The sequence below is a fragment of the Suricata suricatta genome, chromosome 3 (genome assembly GCF_006229205.1).
Source record: "Suricata suricatta isolate VVHF042 chromosome 3, meerkat_22Aug2017_6uvM2_HiC, whole genome shotgun sequence".
NCBI classification, from domain to species: domain Eukaryota; kingdom Metazoa; phylum Chordata; class Mammalia; order Carnivora; family Herpestidae; genus Suricata; species Suricata suricatta.
In genome coordinates, this window is record NC_043702.1 from 139,547,783 (window position 1) to 139,565,860 (window position 18,078).

The 18,078-nt window shown below is 37.6% G+C and overlaps 1 pseudogene; it reads left to right on the forward strand.

Annotated features, from left to right (window-relative positions):
- The first annotated feature begins 282 nt into the window (after window positions 1-282).
- The window catches only part of LOC115287114, a 21,897-nt pseudogene continuing 4,101 nt past the window's right edge, over window positions 283-18,078 (forward strand).

An 18,078-nucleotide genomic window follows, 5' to 3' on the forward strand; every position in this document is an offset into this window, starting at 1 on the left:
TACCAATGTCTTCATTTTCTGTTTTCCCTTAGCCCTAAGGCTTGTACTTGCTTCCTGAGGTTACTTTCTTTGTGATGCCTTAGCTTCCATGTTTGCCTTTTCAATTCCCTACCCATGATTAACTATTGTTTAGATTAAATTCTTTCTGTTGAAATAATTTATGTAGTTTATGTAGTTTTATGTAGTTTATGTAGAACTTGACCCTGATGGTTGCACATGCACCATTTTATTTCTTCCATAAGACATCCCATAGGTTTATGGCACACTAACAGTATATAGAGGATGGCCAACATTCATATCAATCGGCCCATAGTTCCTGGATTCCAGGTAAGGAATGTATGCTATAGCAAAAGCCTGTTCAGATAGGAACAGGGTGGTAAGTAATTGCTGATTTCTAAAACAGAAATTTCTAGTTAAAATTTTAGCACAATTTTGAAATCTGGTGAAAGCATGGGGAATGAAGTTTGTTATCACACAATTAAACTTCCTTTTTAGTTCTCCGAGAATGGATGTTCCCAATGGTTGAGGCTTAGGATCTCTGCTGAAGTAATCTGCAGTCTGACTCTTGTGGTAATTTTTTACTTAACACTTCTCATAAGGATTATTAAACAGTTATTTATTTATTTATTTATTTATTTTTTTTACCCAACTAGGTTGCTTCTTAAGGACAGGGACTATGTCTGTTTTGTTCCTTTCTGTTTTTCCAATTTATAGCACAGTGCCTGGCAGAAAGATGTTAAAAAATTGTTTCAAATGAGAAACAGGATGAAAAAGAATTTAAACCTAAAGATCACATGCACAGAGCACACAAAATGTCCCTTTTTGGAAGTCATCAATTAGTCTAGATGCTCAGGACATCATTTTCCTCTAAAGTTCCTCTTATTTTATTGTTGAAGGCTGTCCATCAACCAGGAATAGAAGTATTTGGTGCATATAAGCTGTTGTCATTCTACTTCTCCTTTCTAGTAAACTCACAGTGAAGTAGGACATCAAGATTTCTTGTTCAGAAAAATTATAGGCCTGAAAGCCTTTCTGCCAAAACCACCTAGAAATATTGGATAAAAGTTAAGGAGTATTATCTTAAATATGTTTCTGAGTTGAGTCCTGCTTTCCCCACCAGATTATCTATTCTGATATTCCCTGCCCCCTTTTTTGGAATGTTTAGTCCCTTAATATTTAATGTAATGAGAGATGTGCTTTGATTTAAGTCTGGTTTTTCATATTTTTTTTCTTTCAGTCTCCTTTGTTTTTTGTGTTGTTTTGCTGTTTCCTCACCTTCTACCTCCTTTGGAATTTAATTTTTATTTATTGGATTTTTTAGCACTAATTTCTACCTATTTATGCCAGAAGTAACAATATATATCATTAACTTTTCATTATATTTGGATTTAAAGTTTCATGTCTCATAGTGTGTAAATCTTCATTTGTATAGATCCATTTAGCCCTTTATCTGCCATCCTTATGCTCTAGTTATCATATGTATTATATCTACATTCATTAGAATCTTCAAAAATAATTCTATAATTTTTTCTTTAAAAATTATGTTTATTTGAAATAAAATAGGAGAAGCAGTCATATATATTGATTCAATATTTACCATTCTTGATTGATGGCTCTAATTCATTCCTGAAGATCTGAGCTTCTCTTTTATGTCATTTCTCTTTAGTCTGATGAATTCCCTTTAGCATTTCTTATAGTACACTCTGGTGGTAATGAAATCTCCTAGTTTACTTTTATTGAAAAACTTGTTTTATGGGCACCTGGGTGGCTCAGGTGATTGGTGTCTGACTTCAGCTTTGGTCATGATCTCATGGTTTGTGACTTTGAGTCCCTCATCAAGCTCTGTGCTGACAGCTCAGAGCCTGGAGCCTGCTTTGGATTTTGTGTCTCATTCTCTTTCTGCCCCTCACTCACTCACACCCTGTCTCTCTACTTCTCAAAAATAAATAAATATGAAAAAAATTTTTAACTTTTTTAGTTTTCTTTCATTTTCATAGGATATATTTGCTAGATACAGCATGCTGAATTAATAGTTTTATTCTTTAAGGACTTGAAAAATATTGTTCACTGTTTTCTGGTCCCCATAGGTTTTGATGAAAAGTCCAAAGTCATTGAATAATTTTCCCTATAATATGTAATGTTTCTTATAGCTGCTTTCACAATTTTCTCTTTATTTTTGGTTCAACAGTATTTGGTTATCTAATGCTGTGTAACAAATTATTCTAAAACTTAGCAGCTAAAACAATACACATTTATTATCTTACTGTTTCTGTGGGTCAGGATTTCAGAATCTGGGCACAGCTTCTTGGGTTCTCTGGTATTGGTCTCTCATGGGCTAATTGTAGTTTTCTCAGGCTTGATTGTGAAGAATGTGCACATACCTCATGTTTGTGATTGTTGTCAACAGTCAGCTCCCTATGGGCTGTTGGCCAGATGTCTTGGGTCCTCATGAGCTATTGGCCAGAGTTTTCCCTCAGTTCCTTGCCATGTAGTCCTCTCCATAGAGCATTTCATAGCATGGTAGCCTGTTTAGTGACAGTAAGCAAGCAGAATGGAGGAGTCGGGTGGTGGTTGAGGTGGGGAGAGAGAGAGAGAGAGAGAGAGGGCGAGCGAGCATACTATCAAGAGGAAAGTCACAATTTTTATCATCTAATCATGGAAGTTACATCCCATCAGTTTTCTCTATTTTATTCACCAAAAGTAAGTCACAAAGTTCAGCCTGCACTCAAAGAAATGGATTACACCAGGGCATGAATACTATGAGGTTGGAGTCATTTGGACCCATGTCAGAAACTGCCTACCAGTTTGACTATAATATGTTCAGACATGGTTTTCTTTGTATTTTTTAAAAAAGTAGTCACCATGCCCAACATGGGGCTTGAACTCACAATCCTGAGATCAAGAGTTGTATGGTCTACTGACTGAGCCATTCAGGTTCCCCTGTGTTTATTCTTATTGGGATTTGCTAAGCTTCTTGAATCTGTAAATATATATATAATTTGTGTATACATATATGTGTATATATCTTATCAAATGTGGGAAGTTTTGTTGCCATGAATTCCTCATATGTTTTTTCTACCCTATTCTCTCTCTTCTCTATTTTTGGTATTCCATGTGCCTGTATGTCAGCCCTTTTGATATTTCAACCCTCATATTCCTAAAGCTCGGTTAATTTTTTCAAAAATTTTCTTTCTGGGGGCGCCTGGGTGGCTCAGTCGGTTAAGCCTCTGACTTCGGCTCAGGTCAGATCTCACGTTCATGGGTTCGAGCCCCATATTGGGCTCTGTGCTGACAGCTAGCTCAGAGCCTGGAGCCTGCTTTCGGTTCTGTGTCTCCTCCTCTCTCTGCCCCTCCCCCTCTCATGCTCTGTCTCTCTCTATATCAAAAATAAATAAAACCTTAAAAACTTTTTTCTGTTTTTTTTTTTTCAAATTTCTATTGATCTACCTTGAAAATAACTGACTCTGCTTTCAACTTTGTTTCACAATTAAATCTATCCAGAGGGGCGCCTGGGTGGCTCAGTCGGTTAAGCCTCCGACTTCGGCTCAGGTCAGATCTTGCATTTGTGGGTTCAAGCCCCGCATCAGGCTCTGTGCTGACCATTAGCTCAGGGCCTGGAGCCTGCTTCCGGTTCTGTGTCTCCTTCTCTCTCTGCCCCTCCCCCTCTCATGCTCTGTCTCTCTCTGTCTCTAAAATAAATAAAACATTAAAAAAAATTTTTTTTTTAATCTATCCAGGGAATTTTTTACTTCAGATATTATATTTTATAGTTCTGAAATTCCCATTTAAAATATATAACAATGTTATAACCCTTATTAGAAATTTGTTAAAATTTTTACTATAATAGTAGCCTCAAAATATGGAAGTGGTCAGACCTTTCACAGCCTCTGAAAATATGATTTCTTAGAAGATATTCAACAAATGTTCTTTGATTTGAATTTAGTCATAACAAAGTCAGTGAACATAACATCAAGAAAATCCAGGAAAGGAGCAAGGAATACCAGATATCTTTACTAACTTGTTTTGGGAAGTCAGGCACACTGACTTTAGATAAATTTGATTAGTAAAACTAACCTCCCAAGAAAAGGTAGTGTATATCTTCACTTACAGACAAGGAAGATTTCAAATCTGTGTGGCAGACAGTGTAAGGTAGCTCCCATGATTTCCGTCAGTTGGTGTTTGCATCTTTGTGCATTCTGTCCTTGAATGTAGACTTGAGGCTTGCTTCTAACCAATAGAATATGACAAAGGCGATGGAATGCTACTCCTGTGAGTATGTTGTATAAGACTCTGTTTTCCTAGCAGACTCACTTTACAGGCTATTTGCTAGCCTTATGAAGGGAAACCTATATGCCAAACCCTACAGGTGGCCTCCAGCCTCCAGCCAGTAAGAAGCTGATCTTACAATCACAAAGAACTGAATTCTGCCAACAGCCCAAACCAATTTAAAAGCAGCTTTTCCCCCTAGTTGAGCCTGCACGTGAGAACGCAGCCCAGCTAGCACCTTGCTCCAGCCTTGCAGAGGACTCAGCTAAGCCATCCTTAGTCTTCTGACCCATAGAAACTGTGAAATAGTAAATATGTGCTACTTTAAGCCACTGAATTTGTGGTAATATTATGTAGCAATATGAAATGAATACAAACTGCATTGTTACAGGGTTGTGCTACCTTTTATTTTGTTGACAGTGATTTTCTGAGGTGATTTTCATACTTACCATGCTGCTTAAGTTTTAAGAAATGAAATATTTTGAGAGCCACAATTTTATAGAGTCATCACAGGAAAAATAGGACTCTGGGGAACCCACAAGAAAAGCTTCTTTTTTATAATCTGGTGCCAGCATTTCCACTCTTGGGAATTTGTCCATAAAAATAAAGGCTTTTTCAGTGAGGATAAATGCATGTATATATTTTTAATTGTATTGTTGTAGTGGCAAAAGAACCGGAAACAAATTTTTAATAGCTAAATTGCTTTCCAAAAAGCCTGTTAGGATTCACATTTTCTACAGCAATGTTTAAGTGCCCTTTTTCCTCAGTCTTTTAATGGATTTCTCCCAACCATCTGTATTAGTTTGCTAAGACTGCCAGAACAAAGTACCTGGTGGCTTAAATAACTGGAATTTATTTTCTCACAGTTCTGAAGGGCTGTTTTTGTTTCCCTTGGGCCTCTCACCTGGGCTTGTGGAAGGCTGTCTTCCACTTGTGTCTTCCCATAGTTTTCCCTCTGTGTATTTGCATCCAAATGTTCTCTTCTTGTATGGATACAAGTTATACTGGATTAGGGCCCACCATGATAACTTTATTTTTATTTAATAAGGACATATATATGTGCTTGTACTTAGTATCCTTCATGGTATATCATAGTTGTGATATTATACTATTTTTGTAAAACAAACAATGACAATTCTCCTTTGTGTATATGTTTATATATGTGTGTATAATTATACAAAAGTGGAAAAAAGTATAGAAAGATACAATATAGATTGGTAACATTGGATACATGAGGGTTGGAGGAGAGGGATGGTAAGGAGAGTAGCAGAGATGTATTAGGCAAACAAGCAAATAAAAATCAACAACAACAACAAAAATATGGTGTTCATGCATGGATGGATAATACTATAAAATTTATTATTTTAAAAATTTTGGAGGGGGATGGCACATGGGTGGCTTAGTTGATTGAGTGTCTGACTCTTGATTTTGGCTCAGGTCATGGTGCCAGGGTTGTGAGATTGAGCCCCACATAGGGGTCCATGATGAGCATGGAGTCTGCTTTGGATTCTCCCTTTTTCTCCTGCCTCTCTCCCTCATTTTCCTGCTCTCTCTCTCTCTAAAATTAAAAAAAAATATATCTTCTACAGCTGGACCAGCAGAGAGGGTTTTGCACAAAGCAGGGTCAGTGGGAGGGCTGGGACAGTCTCTTCCTATGGAATAACAGAATCTCAAGAGGTCAAGAAGAGATATGAGAGGCATGTACAGGCCTACGCTTGAAATTGGTACATTGTCATTTATTGGCCAAAGGAAATGACAAAGTCAAGGGACTGGGAAGTATGCTCTACTCATGGACGTGGGGTTAGGAGAGAGAGTTAATATTTCTGATCAATAATCTATTCTGCAACAGTTACATAATATATACTTATAATTATGTATTTTTATGTGTACACAAAGAGTTTTATGAAAGGAGAGATCCAAAATTAATGGGGGTTATCTGAACGTGGTAGAGTCTGAAGTCATGTTTACTCTTTGTTCTTTTTATTTTATGTGTTTAAGTTTTTTTGCCATGCATATACTGCTTTGTATAATCAATAATAACAGCACACATATTTTATTGGGGAATAAAGTAATGTCCTCAAATGAAAGGGATGGTCGGGAGAGAGAAGAGCAGCTAAGTAGAGAAGGTGCTCCAGAGTCAGGCTAGCTTTACACACAGCCATGGATTCTTTTTTTTTTTAATTTAAAACTTTTTTATGCTTTTTAAATTTATTTTTGAGAGACAGAGAGAGACAGCATGAGCAAGGGAGGGTCAGAGAGAGAGGGAGACACAGAATCCAAAGCAGGCTCCAGGCTCTGAGCTAGCTGTCAGCACAGAGCCCGACGTGGGGCTCAAACCCATGAACCATGAGATCAAGACCTGAGCCGAAACTAGAAGCCGGACACTTAACTGACTGAGCCACCCCGCTGCCCCCAGCCATGAATGCTTAAGTAGAAATTTTATGGCTTTGCCAACATTATTTTGGTTACTATGCAAAACCACTGAGTTCAGTCATGTAGATATTCAGTTATAATTTGGTATCTTATCATCCTAATTTCATTTAATAATTATTTTGTACTATATAAGAAAAGAAATTAAAGCAGTCATTCTCAAAAACCTAGCTGATCCCTTATCAACCAAGAAGTTTTCAAATTATATAAATTTCAAAGCCTTATTGCTGACTCAGGTCTATGAGGTGACGCTTAGAATGTATTTTCACAAAGCTCACAGATAATTTTTATGATCACTCACATTTGGAAACCCTTGAATAAAGCCAATGTTGTAGACTTTGTCTAGTATCCCCTCTTCCACACAGATGATGAAAATGAAAAGAATTCAATTATGTGATCGTCCATGGGCCTTTCAGATGTCCTGACCATCCAGACTAGCTCTTTATATTGCTCCCATGTCACTTGTACAAACAACACTTGCCATGTGGCTTGACTGTGTAGACTCAGATACAAGTGGCCATGAGATATGTGAACCTGATTCCTAGGGCTCATGTATATACTTGCTGAGGAGACTGATTTACTGTTTAAGTGAGTTTAACAGTTCAGAGAAATTCTTGATTAGGCTGACTTCTATGCAGAGTGTTTTCTAATAGGGTTGATAAACCTCCATATCACAGAAATACCCTTCCTTAACCTCAAAATGCAAGTTTTCCCTCAGACACACAGGTACTGGCTCAGTGAGCCTAGAGGTACATGCCCTAGAAAGGTATAGAATAATGTCCTGAGGTTTAATTTTAACATGATTTGGTTCCTTTTATACTTTGTACTCAACAGCCAGGCTTTGAGACTGCTTTACTCTCACGTGGGCGGAGCTCAGGCCCATGGGAACAGGAGGAGATAAGCCTATTCTCGGCACTCTGGCTAAGAAAACAGAAAAACAAACAAACACATAAACTAATGTCCAGAATTTGGGGGGTTAGGGGAGGTAGAAAATATTTGGAATGTTTAGATATGCAAGTCAAGGAAACTACAGGTTCTCTGACAAGCTTGTCAGGTTTGTTTCAATGTGGAGAACAAAATCAAATTGACAGGCAATTAACAATCTGGACTGGTTTTCAAAATTTCTCTACATTACAGCCAAATGAATTGGGAATTTACAGAGATCCAAGGTAGAGTAAATTTCCTCACATATTTCATGTGTATAAAATGTGCTGAGAAAAATAAATAAACCTAAACTAAATGTACAAGAATATGTATTTCTTGTTCTCTTGCCCATCTCAAGGGCTGGAAAATTCCATCTCAACCCATTGCATCTTGAATTTCTCACTTGCTTGATTTTGGATAGAGCCTTATACTCCAGGCTGTAAAAGGTAGGCACAAATTCCTCTCAGATACAAGCATTCTGATTCTAGCCACAAATTTGACCAATTTGTCCCTTGTGTCAATAATTAGAATTGCCCAGAAGAAAATGCAGAACAAATGAAAATGTGATTAGAATTAAAAGTGAAAACACAAGTCACCAAATTCAGATTTAGAATTTGGTTCTGTTGAAATGTGCTTACTCTGGTCTAGGGAAATGCCCTCACACTGTGGCTAGCCCTAAGGAGTTTCAGCATAGCCCTTTCTCTCCCTCAATTTTTCCATCCATTATTCTTCCCTCACAGGCTGCCATCCATCACTATATTAAAGGTGGTGATGTCTTAAAAAAAAAACTTTCAGTTCTCCTAAAGATATTCCATATAATGCTCAAGGCAAAAACACTGCCTTCCCTTCTCCAAGGGTAGAACTTAACCAAATGGCTATTACTTTACGTTAGGTGGTTTTGGTTTTTTTTTTTTTTAATAATTTATTGTCATATTGGTTTCCATACAACACCCAGTACTCTTCCCCACAAGTGCCCTCCTCCATCACCACCACCTCTTTTCCCCGCTCCCCCTTCCCCTTCAAACCTCAGTTTGTTTTCAGTATTCCATAGTCTCTCAGGTTTTGCGTCCCTCTCTCTCCCCAACTCTCTTTCCCTCTTCCCCTCCCCCTGGTCCTTTATTAGGTTTCTCCTGTTCTCCTGTTAGACCTATGAGTGCAAACAAATGGTATCTGTCCTTCTCTGCCTGACTTATTTTGCTTAGCATGACACCCTTGAGGTCCATCCACTTTCCTACAAATGGCCAGATTTCATTCTTTCTCATTGCCATGTTATACTCCATTGTATATATAAACCACATCTTCTTGATCCACTCATCAGGTGATGGACATTTAGGCTTTTTCCATGTTTTGGCTATTGTTGACAGTGCTGCCATGAACATTGGGGTACATGTGCTCCTAGGTGGTTTTGGAGAATATTTTTGTTGACCAAATTTACTCAATAGTTTTATAAAATGGCTACACATTCCCTTCAATTTGAACTAGTAAAGTGCTTTCATTTTTTTGTAAAGTGCTTTCAAAAACCTTAAAATTTACTTGAAGTACAGCTAAAACATTGTACTCAAATTTATTATATGGATACAATTTGTTTTTGGATTTAGATTGTTTCAATTTCATTCCAGTGTCAGCCTAGGCTACCCCTGTTAAATCTGCCTTGGAAATGAAAGAATGAGTCCAGTTAAATACATTTTTAATATTCATTTTGGCCCTTGATAAGAGAAGAATGTTTTCTTCTAAACAGAGGAAGAGAAGATTGGGAAGTACCATGTCAATGATTCTTAAGACTGTTAATACTGCCAATACTGCCTATTATCTGACGATTGGAAGGCAGGAGGCAGAGGGAAGCAGAATGTTTTAGATGAAAGCTTTCCCTCTCTTTCCATGATCATTTTAACCATATTCTTATATTCTTATTCCAACTCCCAAGATAGTGACCCAGAAAGAGATAAAAGAAAGAAAAGAAAGGATCATTTAAAGAACCATTCTGGAATGTTTGACAGCTGTCTAAAAGTCCTGGGTTAGATGACAGCCTTTCCCCCACCACTATTCCTAAATTGAAGTCTTCAAATGCATCTTGTTTTTCAAATAAACAAAGAAACAGATAAAGTTTGTTTGCTTTAAGAGAATTCCAAAGAATTTATTTTTTAAAGGCTGAAGACTTAACCAAAACTTTATCAGAAGTAGCAGAGAGGGGCACCTGGGTGACTCAGTCGGTTGAGTGTCTTAGGCCACGATCTCGTGGTTCATGGGTTTGAGTACTGCATCAGGCTCAGTGCTGACAGCTCAGAGCCTGGAGCCTGCATTACATTCTGTGTCTCCCCCTCTCTCTGCTCCTCCCCTGCTCACACTCTGTCTCTGTCTCTCTCTCTCTCTCTCTCTCAAAAAAATAAACATAAAAAAACGTAGTAGAGCAATTAAGTGTTTTGATTGTTTAAAGAGGACGAATGATAGTTTTAAGGATTGAATGTTTGTGTTCTTCCAAAATACTCAATGTGGTGGTATTTGTAGGTGAGGTCTTTGCAAAGTTTATAGAGGTTGTGAGAGAGCACCCTCATTATGGGATTAGTGTATTTATAAGAGACACTGGAGTTCTCTTTTTCTCCATCATATGTCTCACACAGCAAGAAGACAGACATCCACAAGCCAGGAAAAGAGCTCTTACGGAGAACTGAATCTGCTAGCCCCTGATTTTGGACCTCCCAACCTCCAGAAATGTCAGAAATAATAGGCTGTTGTTTAAGCCACATACTCTGTGGTATTTCATTGTAGTAGCCGGAGCTGACTAATGGAGATAGTTCAAAAGAGTAGTAGTCATAGGACGTACAGAGTAGTCCTAAAAATAAGTAATGGGACATGTAGAGCATAACAGAAATAGAAGTAGAATGGGTACAAGTTAATCATCTGGGCTTAGGAGAACCAGACTTAAATGCATAGGACTTCTCTTCTCCAACCATTACTGGAGTAGTTGGTCTTGGATTTCTTCTCCTACTATAGACAATGAGAACACCAGAAAAAATATATGTTTTAAAGATTTTTTTTATTTTTGGTTTTCAAAATTCCAATATAACTAACATATGGTGTTATGAGTTTTTCACAGTTTGACCCTCATGTGCTAACTAGCTGTGGTTTTCATTGTATTTATCCTGTTTGAGGGTTTGTTTAGCTTAATGGATATGGAAATTAATATTTCCTACCAAATTTGGGACATTTTCAGGAACACTCCTCAAATATTTTTCCAGTCCTATACTCTGTTCTCTTATTTTAGGACTCCAATTACATTGTCATACAGGTTTTTGAAAATGCTTCAATCTTTTTTTCTCATTGTTCTTCATATTGAATAATTTTTTTGATGAGCACATGTGCGTACTTTGTCTTTGTCAACCTGGGGTTGACTAAACTTCTTATATAAATATATGCCTAAGTGCATGTTTTTCACAAAGTTTGGAAAAGTATTTTTGGCTCCATTCACTCTCTTCTTTCCTTCTGTGATTCCAATTATAAACATTAAACTGATTAATTTCTTTTAAAAACATATTTAAAGCAAATATAGTAACACTTTATAGTGGGATTTAAGACATATGCAACAATGAAATATATCACACACACAAAAAAGCACAAAATACGGAAGGCTAGGAATGGAATTGTGCAGTATACTCTCATAACTGTAGGTGTACAATATTAACACTAATTAAGGTGTAGTAAGTTAAAATTACATATTGTAGTCCCTAGAGCAACCACTAAAAATAATGCAAAGAAGTGTTGCTAAAAAAATTAGAAAAACTGAACTGTAATATTAAAAAAATTTGCTTAAACCAAAAGAAAAAAGAAAGGAGGAAGAGAAGAAATAATACGTGGGACATATAGAAAACTAAAAGCAAGATTGTAAGTCCAGTCCTAAAGATATCAATAATTATATTCACTGTAAATGGATTAAATCCTGCAATTAAATGAATAAGATGGTCGGAATGGATTAGAGAGAGAGAGAGAGAGAGAACTGTCTACAGAAGAATGCACTTTAAACATAAACACTGATAAGATCAAAATACAAGAATGAGAAAAAAGGAGCTCATGCAGGCAATAAGCATAAGAAGCAGCTGGGATTATATTAATATCATGCAAAGTAGACTTCAAGGAACATGGTCAGATATAAGGAGGAGCTTTTGTTTAATGTTTACTAACTTTTGAGAGAGACAGAGAGAGACAGAGCATGAGCAGGGTCAGGCCAGAGAAAGTGGGAGACACAGAATCCAAAGCAGGCTCCAGGCTCTGGGCTGTGGGGCTCAAACTCACAAACTGCAAGATCATGACCTGAGCTGAAGTTGGACCCAGGTGCCCCTAATGAGGAACATTTTATAATGATGAAAGGATTGATTCATCAAGAAAATATAAAAATCCTAAGTACTGTAAACCCAATAATACAACTTCAAAATACGTGAAGCCAAACTGACAGAACACAAGGGAGAAACAGACAAATTCACAGTTTTAAATATCCCTTTCTTAGCAATTAATGTAACAAGTGGATAAAACAAATAGACAAAAATCAATAGGGATATAGAAGATAAGTCAACCAACTTAACTGGATTGAAATTTATAGCATATTTCACCCACCAAAGTTAATATGGAATGGTTGCCAACTTAGACCATATGCTAGCTCATAAAATGATTCTCTATAAATTTCAAAAGGTTAAAATCGTATAGGATATATTCTCAGAACATCATGAAATTAATTACAAATAAAATATCTAAAGTAACTCTAGATATTTGGAAATTAAACAACTCATTCCTCTATAAGCCATATGTCAGGAAAATCAAAAAGAAAAGTAGAAAATATTTCAAACTGAATGATAATAACAAAAACTTCAAAAGTTATGGGGAAATGTTTTATTTATTTAAAAAACTTTTTAACGTTTATTCATTTTTTGAGACAGAGACAGACACAGTGTGAGTGGGGGAGGGGCAGAAAGAGGGAGGTACAAAATCCAAAGCAGGCTCCAGGCTCTGAACTGTCAGCACAAAGCCCGACATGGGGCTCAAACCCCTAAACTGGGAGATCATGACCTGAGCCGGAGTCAGACGCTTAACTGACTGAGCCACCCAGGTGCCCCTTTAAAAAATTTATTTACACTTCTCCAAAGAGGACATCCAGATGGCCAACAGGCCCATGAAACAATGCTCAACATCACTCATCATCAGGGAAACACAAATCAAAACCACACTGAGATACCACCTCACGCCAGTCAGAGTGGCTAAAATGAACAAATCAAGAGACTGTAGATGCTGGCGAGGGTGTGGAGAAACAGGCACCCTCCTACACTGTTGGTGGGAATGGAAACTGGTGCAGCCGCTCTGGAAAACAGTATTGGGGTTCCTCAAAAAGCTATCAGTAGAACTCCCCTATGACCCAGCAATAGCAGTGCTAGGGATTTACCCAGGAGATACAGAAGTGCTGATGCATAGGGGCACATGTACCCCAATGTTCATAGCAGCACTGTCAACAATAGCCAAATCATGGAAAGAGCCTAAATGTCCATCACCTGATAAATGGATCAAGAAGATGTGGTATATATACACAATGGAGTACTACATGGCAATGAGAAAGAATGAAATCTGGCCGTTTGTAGGAAAGTGGGTGTCATGCTAAGCGACATAAGTCAGACAGAGAAGGATAGATACCATGTGTTTGCACTCATAGGTCTAACAGGAAAACAGGAGAAACCTAATGGAGTACCAGCGGGAGGGGAAGAGGGAAAGAGAGTTGGGGAGAGAGAGGAACGCAAAACCTGAGAGACTACTGAAAACTGAAAACAAACTGAGGGTTGAAGAGGGAGGGGGGAAAAGAGGTGGTGGTGATGGAGGAGGACACTTGTGGGGAAGAGCACTGGGTGTTGTATGGAAACCAATTTGACATTAAACTATTTTTAAAAAATTTATTTATTTGTTTACTTATTTATTAATGCTTATGTCAGAAAATGGCAAATTCTCAAATCAATGACCTCAGTTTCTACCTTAAGAAACTGGAAAAAGAAAAGGTAATTAAAGTTTTAAAAAGTACAAGAAAAAATAAAGAGCAGAAGTCAATAATATAGAAAATATACAAATAATGGGGAATAATACATAGTTAAGAGTTGTTTTTTTTTGAAAGAGGTAATAAAATAGCTGACCAAGAAAAAAGGAGAGAAAACACAAATTACTACAATGAGGAATGAAAGAGGGGCTCTGGATATTAATGAACTACCTGGGGTGATGGAAATACTCCATATCATAATTGCTATTTTGTTACAGGAGTATGTACATTTGTTAAACACTTAAAATCTATGCATTTCGCTGTAAGGAAATTTTACTTTAATTTTGAAAAGTTAAGTCAAATGTATCATGCTCTCAGTTGGCTTCTTTCTTTCCTTTTGTGTATGCTTTTGTGCAAACCAGCATTTAGGTAAGACTTGAATTTATTCAACCCATTTTCTAACTTGGATTCAACCCATTCTCTAACTTGAAAATGCAGTCTTTTGACCTATTCATTTTGTAGTTACTATAATTATATGTTCTTGTTTCCTTTCTTCTTAGATTTAAACTCCTTAAGAACAGAACTGTCTCTTCTGTACGCTATGTTCTGAAGACCTCATATGGTACAATGAACTTTGTGGATGCTTGACAAATATCTGGATTATTTCTCAACTTCCAGCTTTTGATCATAATGAAAGCAAATAGAACTAACCAAGATAGGATCAGATATGAGGCATTTAAGAGGGTGAATTAGAGCATGGCTGTGAGTGATTGTGCATGTATAGCTCTGTTGCATAGCAGATGAAGAACAATTTGGGTTCATTCCACATTAGTTATTTCTTTTCTTTTTGTTACTGGGCATGATGAAGGCTCCCCGTTTTTAATGGGTCTGGAAAATCATCTCAAGAACATTACTTTGTTGTAAAAAACATCTCTAACGATGTTAAAGATTATCATCCTTTACTTCCTTGTCAGAAACCTCATCAACAGAAATGAAATCACATAGGATTCATAGGGGAAAAAATTCCCTAAGGTCAGATAAAATGTTAAATGTGTATACCAGTACGTACAACACTCCCATGGTAAATATTAATTTTAAAAAAGTCAAATGGGAGAGACTATATCAAATATGCATTGGAGTCTTAAACCTAAGAAAGTGGATAAGATTTACTTCTAAGGGTATGCCTTTGAGGGGCTAAGGAAGAATTAAGAGGGCTGATGGGAGAAAGAAAGAAGTGGGAGACAGATTGAGGGTCAGGAGAACTTATTTTTAAAGCGTCAGAATCTTGAGTTCATCAATTCAGAGGCCTTATGCTCTTTTTTTCCCTGCTCAACGTTTATTGTGCATTGATTTTGTGCCAGGTGCTCTGCATGGCTCCATGGCTATTGAGACAGTCCCTGCTCCTGGGACAGTCTGGGACTTACAGGGATTCAGTGGGTAAAATGCACAAAGTGCCTCATATTTCTGGACATTGGGGCACCTTTCAGTTTTTTTTTTTAATCTTTTATATTTATTGTCAACTTGGTTTCCATATAATATGCAGTGCTCATCCCAACAAGTGCCTTCCTCATCCCCTTCACCCCACTTCCCTCTCCCCCACCCCATCAGCCCTCAGTTTGATCTCAGTATTCAAGAGTCTCTCATGATTTACCTCCCTCCCTCTCCCCAACTGTTTTTCCCCTTCCCCTCCCCTGTAGTCCTCTGTTAAGTTTCTCCTGTTCCACTTATGAGTGAAACCATATGGTATCTGTCCTTCTCTGCCTGACGTACTTCACTTAGCATAACACCCTCAAGTTCCAACCACTTTGCTACAAATGGCCAGATTTCTTTCTTTTTCACTGGGCATCTTTCAGTCTTATTGTGTTTATTTACTTTATGTATCCTGCTCCTCCTCCCCCTTCCCTGGCAGCTCCCCACTTAGATTTCAAACTTATGAAAAAATAAGCCATGTCTTATGACTTCATCTGTTATTTTATACAGTACTTAACACCCTGTAGGCAGCATAGACTACAGCAAAGGGGCCTTTGACTTGGGCCCTATGCCTCAGAGGGTTCCATTTATCATATGCGTGCGCACGCGCGCACACACACACACACACACACACACACAAACACACACGCACACAAATACAAATGTGTGGACTGTGTGTCACTCATGAGATGAGCTCAGCTGTGGCGCAGCGTGACCTGTAATCCTAAATAGCCCCTCTGGAGACTAACAGCATTCATCTCTCCATCCCTTGCTTCATGTCCTCAAAATAAAAAGTGACTGTGTCTGTGTGGTAAAGATTGTAGTTTGTGACACTGCAAAGGTTAGAAACAAACATTTCTGAGGGAAGGATTTGAGCAGAAGAAGCACTTAGGCCAGAGAAAAAAATAATTCCTCTCAGATGATATGAATTCATTTTCACACAATGAATTGTCATATTCCAATACTGCCTAGCATCCATTTTCTTACTCACTTACCACAAATGACCATGACATCGGGGAAATATTGTGTAATACTAAATGATTCATATTACTCTTAAATTGATATGTACTAGGTCTAGATATCACATGTTATAATTGATTCTTAATTTTTAAATGTTTGTGCAGTTTTGAGAGACAGACAGAGAGAGAGAACAAGCTGGGGAGGGGCAGAAAAAGGGGGAGACACAGAATCTGAAGCAGGCTCCAAGCTCTGAGTTGTCAGCACAGAGCCCTATGCAGGGCTCAAACTCATGAGCCATGCAATCATGACCTGAAATGAAGTTGGATGCTTAACCAACTGAGCCTCCCAGATGCCCCTATAATAGATTCTTTATGTAAAATCTCAGATATAGATGTTGATTTAAGAGATGATAAAAATTATTAAATGATAACGATGTACACTGTGAAATTAAAATATTTTGTAATATTTAACAATTACAATAATTTTTCATTTGTAGTTCTACTACAGTGTTTGAGCATGATACAAAAATTTATGATTTGTTTCTGAATCTAAGTAATGCTGTGGAGATTTTACTTTAGTTGCTGTGGTTTCAGCAAAGTTTCTACAAATTCAAATTGATAAAAAAACAAACAAAAACTTGTATAGCAACTTCTCTGGCCCTAGAAAGGCTAATTTGGAATGACTCACAGTAGAAACAAATTAAATGAAAAATCTTGATTATGACCACATAATTAGTGGTTTTGCCAGGATGAAAACTAGAAAAGTAAATTTCATGGAATCAATGTAATTAATGAATTCTGTTTGCCTTTGTTTTGTTACTCCTTCGTTATTACTGACTCATCAGCAGAACACCCCAGACATGCAGTAATAATTAAATTCAGTTGTCTCTGATATTTAGCTGACTTTTGGTCATATAAGGAACACAATTTCATACATTAAAAATATTTTTTATGAATGATAATTTGTCAAGGTACAAGGATAGAACATATTCTATTTTTTATTTTTTAAGTGTCTGACTCTTTTTTTTAAATAGTTTATTATCAAATTGGTTTCCATATAACACCCAGTGCTTCTCCCCACAAGTGCCCCCCTCCATGACCATCACTCCCTTTCCCCCTCCCCCCTCCCTTCAGCCTTGGTTCGTTCTCAGTATTCAATAGTCTCTCATGATTTGTGTCCCTCTCTCTCTCCAACTCTCTTTCCCCTTCCCCTCCCTATGGTCCTCTGTTAGGTTTCTCCTGTTAGACCTATGAGTGCATACATGTGGTATCTGTCCTTGGCACAAAAACAGACACATGGACCAATGGAATAGAATAGAGAGCCCAGAACTGGACCCATAGTGTATGGCCAATTAATCTTTGTCAAAACAGGAAAGAGTGTCCAATGGAAAAAAGACAGCCTCTTCAACAGATGGTATTGGGAGAGCTGGACAGCAACATGTAGAAGAATGAAATTAGACCACTTTCTTACACCATTCACAAAAATAAACTCAAAATGGATAAAGGATCTGAATGTGAGACAGGCAACCATCAAAACCCTAGAGGAGAAAACAGGAAAAAACCTCCTTGACCTCAACCGTAGCAATTTCCTACTCAAGGCAAGGGAATCAAGAACAAAAATGAACTATTGGGACCTCATCAAGATAAAAAGCTTCTGCAATGCAAAGGAAATGATCAAAAAATACTAATAGGCAACTGACAGAATGGGAAAAGATAGTGGCAAATGGCATATCAGATAAAGGGCTAGTATCCAAAATCTACAAGGAACTCACTAAACTCCATACCCAAAAAATGAATAATTCGGTGAAGAAATGGGCAGAAGACCTGAACAGACACTTCTCCAAAGAGGACATCCAGATGGCCAACAGGCCCATGAAACGATGCTCAACATCACTCATCATCAGGGAAACACAAATCAAAACCACACTGAGATACCACCTCACGCCAGTCAGAGTGGCTAAAATGAACAAATCAAGAGACTATAGATGCTGGCGAGGATGTGGAGAAACAGGGACCCTCCTACACTGT